Here is a 12,839-nt window from a genome sequence, read left to right as displayed (position 1 = left end):
GTAAAAAATTCTGTAGGCAGAGATCAAAGAAGTCTACTGACTATACAGAGGTTAGGATCCTTTCCCCTTAACCATATGAACCAGGACCTTGCCTATTCATTGGTGAGTCATTTGTCTCAGGAGGAGAGGAGACTCACGTGTCAATATTAACAGCTATGGGGATGGGGCAGTGTTTTCTGAGAAAGCAGAAATGAATCAACTCAAAGCAATCAGAAGTTTTGAGGAGCGGGGGAGCCTGGTTGGCTGAGTCAGTTGAGCGGCCGATTCTTGGTTTCTGCTCAGGTCATGATCTCAGGGTCACAGGATTAAGCCCCACATTGGGTTCCATGGTTGGTAGAAAGTTGCTTAGGATTCTCTCTCTTCCTCTCCTCCTCTCTGCTGTCTTTCTAAAATCAGTAAATAAATCTTTAAAAAAAAAAAGTTTTGGGAAGCAGAGAGCAGGAAAGGACAGTTGTACCCTGTGAGCCTTACTTGAAAAGAGGAATAAAAGTATGAGCATTTGCAAGTGACTTGAATGAATTTTCTGGTCAAATTCTTTCATATTTTTGGACCTCTCTATATGATCTGTCCTCTTACTGTAGGGTGCAGGTGCTGTATCATATTTTCTATTGATTGGACAACTCAATGTACAAGAGACCTTTTCCAGCATCTCTAACATGATTAGGAATGCTAGATACGATCACCTGGCAATATTCTAGGAGTTTCTTGGAGGAGATTCAGGAAATGAAACTTCTTATATGGATTATGTGTGTACATGTTTACTTTATTTCTAAATTAAAATCTATTTTCTTTCAGCAACTTCTGTCCCAAACATAGCAAGTAACAAGGTTATCATTTGATTTTCTTTCTTTTTGGGAAAAAATTAAATGTGTAACTTAAATACCAGGGACTTACCTTAGAATGGCTTTGCAAATATATTCTTTTCTGTGCTGATAACTATGGGACAGTTTATAAACTGCTACACTGTATTAATATGAAGAGATAAAGTGAGGTCAAAACATGCCAGGATGACTCCATTGAAGAAAAGAGTTTGATTAAAATTTGGATAGACTAGGAACCACCTGCTTGTTCCTTAAGAGCTATTTGAACCATTTCTCCACTATCATATTTGGAAACTGGAATTTTAGACAGCCAGGGCATGGAATAGCAGAACGTCTAACTGCCCCTCACCAACTCACCCCCAGCTGAGGCCTCTTCTCTTCCATTCCTTATGGATTGTTTCTGGATCCCTTCACATATTACTTACTTTTCTCTGGTAATGAAGTAAAGAGAAAAGTAATGAAAGTGAAAGTGTATATAGGTCTGTTTTTTTTTTTGTATATTTTTTTATTGGAGTTCGATTTGCCAACATATAGCATAACACCCAGTGCTCATCCTGTCAAGTGCCCCCCTCAGTGCCCGTCACCCAGTCAGTCTGTTTGAATGAAAAACAGTTTTAAACAACATAGATTTTACTGTATCCAGATTTTTTTTTTTTTTTGCCTCAATTAGTAATGAAGTTCTAGTAGTGCACAGTTGGTTGGGCTCAAGCTATAAGATTATTCCCTCAGCTAAATATAAAATTGAATCTCATCAAGTTACATTCATGCTTCCATTTTTCCAAAGTGAAACAGAAAGGAAGCACTGGATACATCAGATATTCCAAAATCTAAATATTTTGCAATTGTTATCGATCACTAGCTCATGTTGTCTTTTTCTTCACCTATTATAATATTCTATAAGATGAAGTTTTATTATTTGAATTTGTATTATTTGACCAAAATATCTGATCTGTATATTTATATTAGCCCCCAGGTAGTTTGAAGCAGGTAGTAAATATATATGAATATATATGTTTGTGATAGGTTTTATTAAATTCTGCCTATGTGTACTTCCAAGAAATTTCTTTTGCCTGTCCATCCCTAAGCATTCACTAACTGTGAGAACAGCATCTAGTAATTTATAGATATTGACATTCAGAGGTAACAGACCGGAAGTGTTAGTTCATTTAAAAAATGGAATACATTTCTAAACATCTGTGTTTTTTTTTTTTTTAAGATTCATTCATTTATTTTAGAGAGAGAGAGAGCAGATGGAGGGGTAGAGGGAGAGAGAGAGAAAGAGAATCCCAAGCAGACTTTGTGCCGAGACCCAAGCAGATGCAGGGCTCGATCTCACCACCCTGAGATCATGACCGAAGCTGGAACCAAGAGTTGGATGCTTAACTGACTGAGCCATCCAGGTGTCTCTGAAAATCTATTTTCTTAAGAAAAAAGTCTAAAACAGGAATTGCAAATACATATACTCCAGAAGCCATGAATATAATGTGAATATATTCTAATGTTTTATAGTAATGGCAATGCAATGAATATTTTACTTTTCTCTTAGTTCAGCTCTAAGTTAAACAATAGTACAAGCACATAAGTAACCGGGGATTCTGATCTTAGCTGAGGGCAGACAGCAGTCAGGACCCAGCTGAGGTGGAAGGGGGCTACTCAGGTCTGTAATTGGTGCCACAAGGGAATGTGGGCTTAGTGTGGCCAAATGTCCCAATTTTTCAAGAGGTGTCCTAAATTTGGATTTGTGATATTTTACATATACTTTACATAATGGCAGTATTAAAATAGAATAAAAAGTTTTGAACATCTCATGACAATGCTCAAGAGGACAAACAAAACATGTCTTGAGGTCGGACTTGGCCCATGTCTGCCAGTTTGCAACCTCTGGTCTATGTGCCGATTATTTTATTTTATTTTATTATTTTATTTTATAATTTATTTATTTTTAAAGAATTTATTTATTTATTCATGAGAGACACAGAGAGAGAGAGAGAGAGAGAGGAAGAGACACAGGTAGAGGGAGAAGCAGGCTCCATGCAGGGAGCCCAATGTGGGACTCAATCCCGGGACTCCAGGATCGTGCCCTGGGTCGAAGGCAGCTGCTAAACCGCTGAGCTGCCCACGGATCCCCTGTGCCAGTTATTTTAAAATTATTTCTCCTGTCCTGAGCTGCAGCCATATATAGAAATCTGCTGACTGGATTTTTTGCTGGCATATCCCATAAATTAATATGTTCATGGGCTCCCCTGCTCTCAGCCAAGCCTACTCTACTCTCCAAATTGTCACCCCTCTTTCAAGTGGTCTGTTTATTTCATCTTGCTCCTCCAATCAGTTGCTAGATCCTCTGAGGTCCTCCTAAATATTTCTTGATTCTATTGTTTGTCCAACTTCAATTTCTGCTTATTATCTGTCTCTGGGATTGCTATAATAGCCTCCTAATGGTCTCCTGGCTGTCTGAGTGGTCTATTGAAAATGCAAATATGACCTTGCCCTCTCTTGTTTAAATGTGTTCCAATGGCTGGCCTTCATCTCCGAGATGAAATAGATGCTCATCTCCTCAGGCTGACAAAGCCCATCTCTCCCTGCTCCCGCCTACTTCTCCAGGCTCATGTCTCACCATTGCCTCGCTTGCATCTTGTTGATATGAAACTCTTGTTTGTCTGCACCATTTTTGATCTTTAATGACTGTGCTTGGCTGTTCCCTCTTTCTGGAATTCTCTGTCCCTCTTCTTTGAATGACTCACTCTCACCTGTTCTTCAGAAGAGACCTCATGTCCTATAGGCCGCTTTCTCCCAGGCTCTGTGTGCGTTTGTCTCGCACCAGTTTGCACACCATTATTAAAATGAGCTGCTCATCCTCTAGGTGGAAACATCCTATACAGCAGACAGCACATATTATTTTCTTGGATTTCTCAGTTCCCAAGAGGGTTCTTGGCCAAAGGAAGACAAACAAATGATGTTTGTTAACCTGAGATGAACTGAGTGGTCCCAGGATCTTTGAGGGGAGCGACAGTAAAGTGGATGAGCATGTTCATCAGTATGCTAGGGAAATACAACTGTTGAGACAATGTGGGCACGTACTGCCCCCCACCCCCAACACACACACTCACTCGCATGCTTACACTCACAGAAGGCTAATGTATAAGGACCAGGCAATTGGTTGGTGGGTTGAAAAAATGTTAATCAGCTTTGGTTAAAAAAAAAAAAAAAAAAAATCCCTCCCTAGCTGATTTGCTGCTTTCCTCCCTAAGACTTCAGAAAAATTGAATATAGGACCTCAAACACCTGGTTAAGTATTTTCTTGAGCGCAGCTGCCATGTGACTTTCAGTGGCATCCAGAGGGATCATTTTTGATTTTTAACCCTTTCCTTGGGGCAACCTGCCAAGGACCCCTGAGAGCATTACTATGTGACTCTCTGGGATGCTGGTATCTGTTAAACCCTGTGCCTTACTTACCATCTGCTTTTTGGACAAAGCCCTGAGGATGCCCAGAAGATGCCCTTGGGAAATGTTCAGGCATGAGGATGGTAAGTAGGTTTCACCCCATGTGCCAGGCCCAACTGAATGGTGAAACTAGTGAAACACAGTGAACCCAAATCCCTGTCCATGAGGAGTCCATAGGCTAGCAGTTATGTTATGGAACAGATGTGCCATGACAAGACAGAGAAGAAGGAAGACTCATAGCTTAAATTCTAGAGCAGCTACTCAGTGTGGTAGGAACTTGCCATAACATAAATCACCACACTGTTTCCTCGGTCTACAGAGTCTTGCCACAAAAAGTGTCAATGGACTTCAGCTCTGTGTGTAGTGATTTAGCCAATTTACATTCAGGTGCAAGTTCCATTACTCCAGGCATGTGAGTAATAAGGAAATACAGTTGTAGTTTTCTAGAAAACCCTTTAAGGTAAACAAGGAGGAAAATGAGAGTTTATTAGAAATACAGCCTTTGCCATCAGACAGACCCAAGTTGGTAGCCTCAAGAGAGGTACTTTGCCTCAAAGTCTTGTAAGTGGGGTAATAGTGTTAACTTTATAAATTTGTGTGAGAATCATGTGAGAAAATGTTTGTAGACCTCTAAGCACAGTAGTGGCCAAGAACACTGATCCAGCGTGTGTATGTTTTATTCCTCTTCCATGAAGTCAGAGATATGATCATGCCCGCCTCTCCCTGGAGAGGTTTGAAGTTAGTTTCACCAAGCGGGTATTACATGCCAACATTGACGGAGTCCAAACACTGCTAACTGAAACGGACCCCAAAGGGTGCAATTTGCCAGGTGTGGGTGCACTCTGATTTCTCGTAGACCCTTGGCCTGATCTGTTTTCTGTGGTTGGGAAATAATGGTTTCAAACTCAGAATTCAGACTGTCAGTTCCTTAAAAGAGTTTCTCTAATTAATATTCATCCTTAGATTCATGACCATGGGAAAATCAGCTTAAGCCCAATAAAATATATTTATTTTCTTAGCAGAATTTTAGTCCTATTGGCATGTACAGTAATTTCCTTCAACATAGTTTTTGCCTTATTTCTAAAGTAATTTGTAATCCATAATTTAATAAAGTAAACGTAAGATGTAAAATAATTCTACCCACATTTAATATGTTTGAAGTGAAAATACTAAAAATAACCAAAGCTGGCTCAAAAGGACTTAGTTATTGTTAATTATCTTTTGTATATATTAATCGAAGAAAACTTTGTCATGTTTACTTCTGTAGAGCAAGGGAGGGGAGAGCAGTGCAGTAAGGAAAAAGGCAGTAACATTTATTGAGTGTCTACTATTTGTCAGAAAAATTCATATATGCCATCTTGTTTTATCTTTACAACCACCCTAGGTGGTTGGTTGGTGGTGTCATCTTGTTTTAAAAATCAGGAAATTCAGAGTCAATCAATTTACATAACATGGTTGTTAATTAGCGGGGTACCAAGAAGGCAGAGCCATTGTTTATTGCTTAGATAAAGAAACAGAAGAGCTTTTTAGGATGTTGAACTGAATTCATTCAAGGGATATTGAGTACCTCTTGCAAGAGAGGCACAAACCAGGCACTGGGGGAATTAAAATAGATGTGTGGAACTGGTGTCAGCGGTTTGGTGAAAGAGGCCTATAACACAGACCTCAGATGCTAGCTGATGCTTCAGGAACTATCTGCTTAGTGCATCCACTAATGTTCATTTCTGTTTGTTGATATAATCATTAGTTAGAGCAATTATTTTGGTCTTGATTGTAGGTATCATTGGTGAAGTTGAAATAATCTTAAATCTTCAAATTTCATTGCCATAAATATTTTCTATGGCACTGTGACCATGTCCATGTTATAGCACGTATCAGGTGGACTGTGATGTACTTGAGGTAGGGTCATGTTTCATCCATCCATAGTGCTTGGATGCCTACCCCATGGCGTGACACCTGATAGGTGTTCAATAAATATTTGTTGAATGACTCAAGGTATTGCTGGAGCAAATCATTTAAAAAAATTAAGTAAGTAATTAACAATGTAACAATGTAAGTCTTAACAATGTAAGTCTAAACTAAATTCCAATTTTTTTTTAAATTCCAATTTTAAAGCTTGTTAATTGCTTTTCTCTGCTTAGTTATTAGCTGACACATACATACGTACTATCAACAATCTATAATCATTGTACAGAGTTTTTAACCATTGAAAAGACTCTGTTTTTCTCCTGACTATATTTTGATAGATTTTGGTGAGCACATTGCATTGATTATTGGAAGTGTATTTCTTTTTTTACGAACCTTGGTTTTTACATTACCATAATTTTCATCTTTGTTTCTAATATGCAGCCTATCACCAGAGTTCAAAAGAAGGCTCCTCTATTAGTATTACTAATACTCACTCTTTATATATATATATATATATATATATATATATATATATATATATACACACACACACATATATACACACATATATATTTAAAGTTTTTAGATTTTAAATTCAAGTTAACAGATAGTGTATTATTAGTTTTAGAGGTAGAATTTAGTGATTGATCACTTGCATATAACACACAGTGCTCATTACATCAACTGCTTCCATAATGCCCATCACCCAATTACCCGATCCCTTCTTCCTCCACCTCCCCTCGAGCAACTCTTATTTCCTATAGTTAAGAGTCTCTTACAGTTTGTCTCCTTCTCTGTTTTTATCTTATTTTTCCTTTTCTTCCCATATGTTCATCAGTTTTGCTTCTTAAATTCCACATATGAGTGAAATTGTGTGGTAATTGTTTTTCTCTGACTTATTTTGCTTAGCATAATACACTCTAGTTCCATCCACATCATTGCAAATGGCAAGATTTCTTTTTGATGGATGAGAAATGATCCTTTGTATATACCTACTACATCTTTATCCATTCATCTGTTGATGGACATCTGGGCTTTTTCCATATTTTAGCTATTGTGGACATTGCTGCTAGAAACATTGGGGTGCATATGCCCCTTTGAATCACTGTTTTTGCATCCTTTGGATAGATACCTAGTAGTGCAATTGCTGGGTCATAGGGTAGTTCTAGTTTTAACTTTTTGAGGAAACTCCATCCTGTTTTCCAGAGTGATTGTACCAGTTTGCATTTCCACCAACAGTATAAGAGGATGCTCCCTTTTCTGCATCCTCACCAACATCTGTTGTTTCTTGACTTGTTAATTTTAGCTATTCTGACAGGTGGTATCTCATTGTCATTTGATTTGTATTTCCTTGATGGTCAGTGATGCAGAGCATTTTTTCACGTGTTTGTTAGCCATTCATATGTCTTCTTTGGAGAAATGTCTGTTCATGTCTTCTGCCCACTTCTTGACTGGATTTTTTTTGTGTGTGTGTTAAGTTTGGTAACTTCTTTATAGATATTAGATACTAGCCCTTTAGTTGATATGTCATTTGCACGATCTTTTCCCATTCCATAGGTTGACTTTTAGTCTTGTTGATTGTTTCATTTGCTGTTTAGAAGTTTTTTTTATCTTGATGAGGCCCCAATAGTTCATTTTTGCTTTTGTTTTCCTGGCCTCTGGAGATGTGTCTGGTAGGAAGGTGCTGTAGCTGAGGTCAAAGAGATTGCTGCCTGTGTTCTTCTCTAGGATTTTGATGGTTTCCTGTCTCATATTTAGGTCTTTCATCCATTTTGATTTTATTTTTGTGTATAGTGTAAGCAAGTGTCCCAGTTTCATTCTTCTGCATCTTGCTTTCCAGTTTTCCCAACACCATTTGTTGGATAGTCTTTCCTGCTTTGTTGAAGATTAGTTGGCCATATTGTTGAGGGTCCATTTATGGGTTGTCTATTCTGTTCTATTGATCTATGTGTCTGTTTTTGTGCCAGTACCATACCATCTTGATGATTATAGCTTTTTAATACAGCTTGAAGTCTGGAATTGTGATGCTCCCAGCTTTGGTTTTCTTTTTCAACATTACTTTGGCTATTTGAGGTTTTTTTTTGGCTCCATATAAGTTTCAGAATTGTTTCTTCCAGCTCTGTGAAAAATGCTAGTGTTATTTTGATAGGGATTGCATTGAATGTATAGATTGCTTTTGGTAGCATAGACATTTTAACAATATTTGTTCTTCCAATTCAGGTGCATGGAATGTTTTTCCATTTCTTTGTGTCTTCTTCAGTTTCTTTCATAAACATTATACGGTTTTCAGAGAATAGATATTTTACCTCTTTGGTAGGTTTATCTTTAGGTATCTTATGGTTTTTGGTGCCCTTATAAATGGGATTGATTCCTTGGTTTTTCTTTTGATTGCTTCAATATTGGTGTACAGAAATGCAGCAGACTTCTGTGTGTTGATTTTATATCCTGTGACTTTCCTGAATTCTTATATCAGTTCTCGTGATTTTTTGGTGTAATCATTTGGGTTTTCTACATAGAATATCATGTTGTCTGTGAAAAGCAAAAGTTTAACTTCTTCCTTGCCCATCTTGATGACTTTTATTTTTTTGTTGTTGTTGTTGTTTGATTGCCGAGGCTAGAACTTCCAGTACTATGTTGAACAAAATGGCGAGAGTAGACATTCTTGTGATCCTGACCTTTAGGGGAAAGCTCTAAGTTTTTCCTTGTTGTGGATGATATTAGCTGTGGGTCTGCATATATGGCCTTTATGGTGTTGAGGTATGTTCCCTCTATTTGTACTTTGTAGAGGGTTTTTATCAAGAAAGGGTGCTGTATTTTGTCAAATGCTTTTTCTTAATTTATTGAGTGGATCTTATGGTTCTTAACCCTCCCTTTATTAATGTGGTGTATCATGTTGATTGATTTGTGGATGTTGAACCACCCTTGCAGCCCAGGAATAAATCCCACTTGGTCATGGCAAATAATCCTTTTAATGTACTGTTGTATCCTATTAGCTAGTATCTTGGTGAGAATTTTTGCATCCATGTTCATCAGGAATATTAGTCTATAATTATCCTTTTGAATAGTCTTGTCTGTTTTGAGGTCAAGGTAATGCTGACCTCATAGAATGAGTTTGGAAATTTTCCTTCCACTTCTATATTTTGGAATAGTTTCAGAAGAATAGGTATTAATTCTTCTTTAAATGTTTGGTAGTACTCCCTTGGGAAGCCATCCGGCCCTGAACTCTTATTTGTTGGTAGATTTTTGATTGCTGATTTAATTTCTTTGCTGGTTATGGGTCTGTTCAGATTTTCTATTTCTTTCTGTTTCAGTTTTGATAATTTATATGTTTCTAGGAATGCATCCATTTCTTCCAGATTGCCTGATTTGCTGTCATACAATTGTTCATAATATTCTCCTATAATTTTTTGTATTTCTGCTGTGTTGGTTGTGATCTCCTCTTTCATTCATGGTTTTGTTTACTTGGGTCCTTTCTCTTTTCTTTTTGATAAATCTGGCTAGGGGTTTATCAATCTTAATTCTTTCAAGGAACTAGCTCCTAGTTTTGTTGATCTGTTCTACTGTTCTCTTGGTTTCTATTTCATTGATTTCTGCTTTGCTCTTTATTATTTCCCTTCGCCTGCTGAATTTAGGCTTTACTTGCTGTTACTTTTCCTGCTCTTTTTAAGTATAAGGTTAGGTTGTGTATTTGAGACTTCTTGCTTCTTGAGGAAGGCCTGTACTGTTCTTCCTTTTTAGGAACTCCTTTGCTACATCCCAAATGTTTGGATTGTTGTGTTTTCATTTTCATGTGTACATTTTTACTTCTTTAATTTCCTTGTTGGCTCATTCATTCTTTTTTTTTTCTTTTAAAGATTTAATTTATTAATTTTGAGAGAGAGAGAGAGAGAGTAAGAAATAGCATGAGAGTAGGGTGAGGAGAAGAGGGAGAAGCAGACTCCCTGCTGAGCAGGGAGCCCAATTTGGGGCTCAATCCTGGAATTATGGGATCATGACCTGAACTGAAGGTAGATGCTTAACTGACTGAGCCACCCAGGTGCCCCAACACATTCATCCCTTAGTAAAATGTTCTTTAATTTCCATGTATTTGTGGTCTTCCTAATTTTTTTCTTGTAGTTGAGTTCAAGTTTCATAGTCTTGTGGTCTGAAAGTATGCATGGTATGATCTCAATCTTTTTGTACCAGTTGTACCGGATTTGTGATCCAATATGTGATCTGTTCTAGAGAATGTTCCATTTGCACTGAAAAGAATGTGTATTCTGCTCCTTTAGGATGAAATACTCTGAAGATATCTGTTAAGTCCATCTGGTACAATGAGTCATTGAAAGCCATTGTTTCCTTGTTGATCTTCTGTTTGGAAGATTTGTCCATTGCTGTGGGTGGGGTGCTAAAATCCCCTACTATTATTATTTTATTATAACTGAGTTTCTTTAAGTTTGTTATTAATTTATATATTTGACTGCTCTCAAGTTAGGGACATAAATATTTATAATTGTTAGATCTTCTTGTTGGATAGGCCCCTTTATTATGATATAGTGTCCTTCTTCATCTCCTATTACAGTCTTTGGTTTAAAATCTAATTTTTCTGATATAAGGATGGCTACCTACTCCAGCTTTCTTTTGTTATCCATGAACATGATAAGTGATTCTCCACTCCCTCACTTTCAATCTGGAGGTGTCTTTGGGTCTAAAATGAGTCTCTTATAAGCAGCATATTGATGGGTCTTGTTTTTTTTTTTTTTTTTTTTTTTTTTTTTTTTTTTTTTTTTAATTCTGATACTCTGTTTCTTTTGCTTGGAGCATTGAGTCCATTTACATTCAGAGTAATTACTGAAAGACCTGAATTTAGTGCCATGCTGTCACCTGTAAAGTCACTATTCTTTAACTTATCTCTGTTTCTTTCTAGGCTTTGTTACTTTTAGTCTATATTTCCCTCTTGAAGGGTCCCCTTTAATATTTCTTGTAGGGCTGGTTTAGTGCTCATGAACTCCTTTGGTTTTGTTTGTCTTGGAAACTCTTTAACTTTTCTTCTATACTGAATGACAGCCTTTCTGGATAAAGTATTCTTAGCTGCATATTTTTCCCATTTAGTTCATTGAATATATCATGCCACTTCTTTCTGGCCTGTCAGGTCTCTGTGGATAGGTCTGCTGCCGGCCTTATGTGTCTACCCTTATAGGTTAAGGACCTTTTTTCCCTAGCTGCTTTCAGAATTCTCTTTTTATCTTTGTGTTTTGCAAGTTTCATGATGATATGTTGTGGTTGTTGACTTTTTTTGTTGATTTTGAAGGGAGCTCTCTGTACCTCTTGGGGTTGAAGGCCTGTTTTCTTCCACTGATTAGGGAAGTTCTCAGCTGTAATTTGTTCAAATACATCTTCTGCCCCTCTCTCCCTCTATTCCTCTTTTGAGAACTCCTTTGTTATGGATAATAATAATATATTATCATTTGTTATGGATAATATTGGGTTTTATGGAATCTCTGAGTTCCCTAAGTCTGCTTTTGTGATCTAATAGTTTTATTTCCCTCTTCTTTTCATTATTTTCCATAATTTTATCTCCTATATCACCTATGTTCTCCTCTGCTTCTTCAGTCCTTGTGATCATATCCAGTCTGTTTCACAGCTCAGTTACAGCATTTTTTATTTCAGCCTGACTAGTTTTTAGTCTTTTTTCTCTGTAACAGGGTTTCTTTGGTGTCTTCTATGCCTTTTTCAAGTCCAGCTAGTATTCTTATGACTGTTGTTCTAAATTGATTAAATATATTGCTTATATTTGTTTTGAGCCAGTCTGGCTGTGGTATCTTCCTGACCTTTCTTTAGGGGAGAATTACTCCATCTTGTCATTTTGGCTAAATTTCTATCTTTTGCATGTTATGAAAGCTTGTGATGTTTCCTACACCCCAGAGTAATGTTATATTTAGTCCAGGGCCTGGCACTGTAGGAAATGTTTCTGGTATATACTGTGTGCACTCTACTGTTGTGTTTTGGCTGCTCTTTCCCACTGGTCAGTCTTCTGCAGAGTTCCTCCTTGCTTGCAGTGGGGAGTGCTTGGGCCTTTATCTAGGTGTGTTTTGATTTGTTGGTGGAAAACAGCCTGGAAAGAAAAAGAGAAAGAGAGAAAGTGAGAGAGTGAGAGGTGGTGAGAAAGAGAGAGAGATGGTGAGAGAGAGAGAGAGAGAGAGAGAGAGAGAAAGAGAATTAAAAAACCCAAATGGACAATAAAAAAAAACAAAAAACAAACAAACTATAAGCCTGATTCCAATGAAAAAGAAAGGAAAAAAATACAGAAAAAGAAAAAAAAAAGAAGCTTGATCCAAAAAAAAAAAAAAAAAGACAGAAAAAGAAATGGAAAACAAACTAACAAACAAAAAATTATAAGCCTGACTCCAAAAGAATAAGAAAAAATAAAGACTAGGAAAAAATACAGCTGGATCCTATTTCCACTAGAACTGAAGGGAACACTTTAAAGCACTGTGTGATCAGGAAACTTGGTGCTTGTAGCATGCTGCCTGTTTTGCATTTTTAGAGGAGAGGTCTGCTGCTCTGGCTCAGAGTTTGTCATGCCCCAGTCAAAACAGAAAACAAAAAACAAAACACTTGCCAGGTATAGAGGCATAAGGTTTGATGTAAGTGGCTCCCACCTCCACTGGGGCCTGCTATGTTGTTTTT

The sequence above is a fragment of the Canis lupus genome, chromosome 12 (assembly GCF_003254725.2).
Source record: "Canis lupus dingo isolate Sandy chromosome 12, ASM325472v2, whole genome shotgun sequence".
NCBI lineage: Eukaryota > Metazoa > Chordata > Mammalia > Carnivora > Canidae > Canis > Canis lupus.
Note: the sequence above shows the minus strand (reverse complement) of the source record.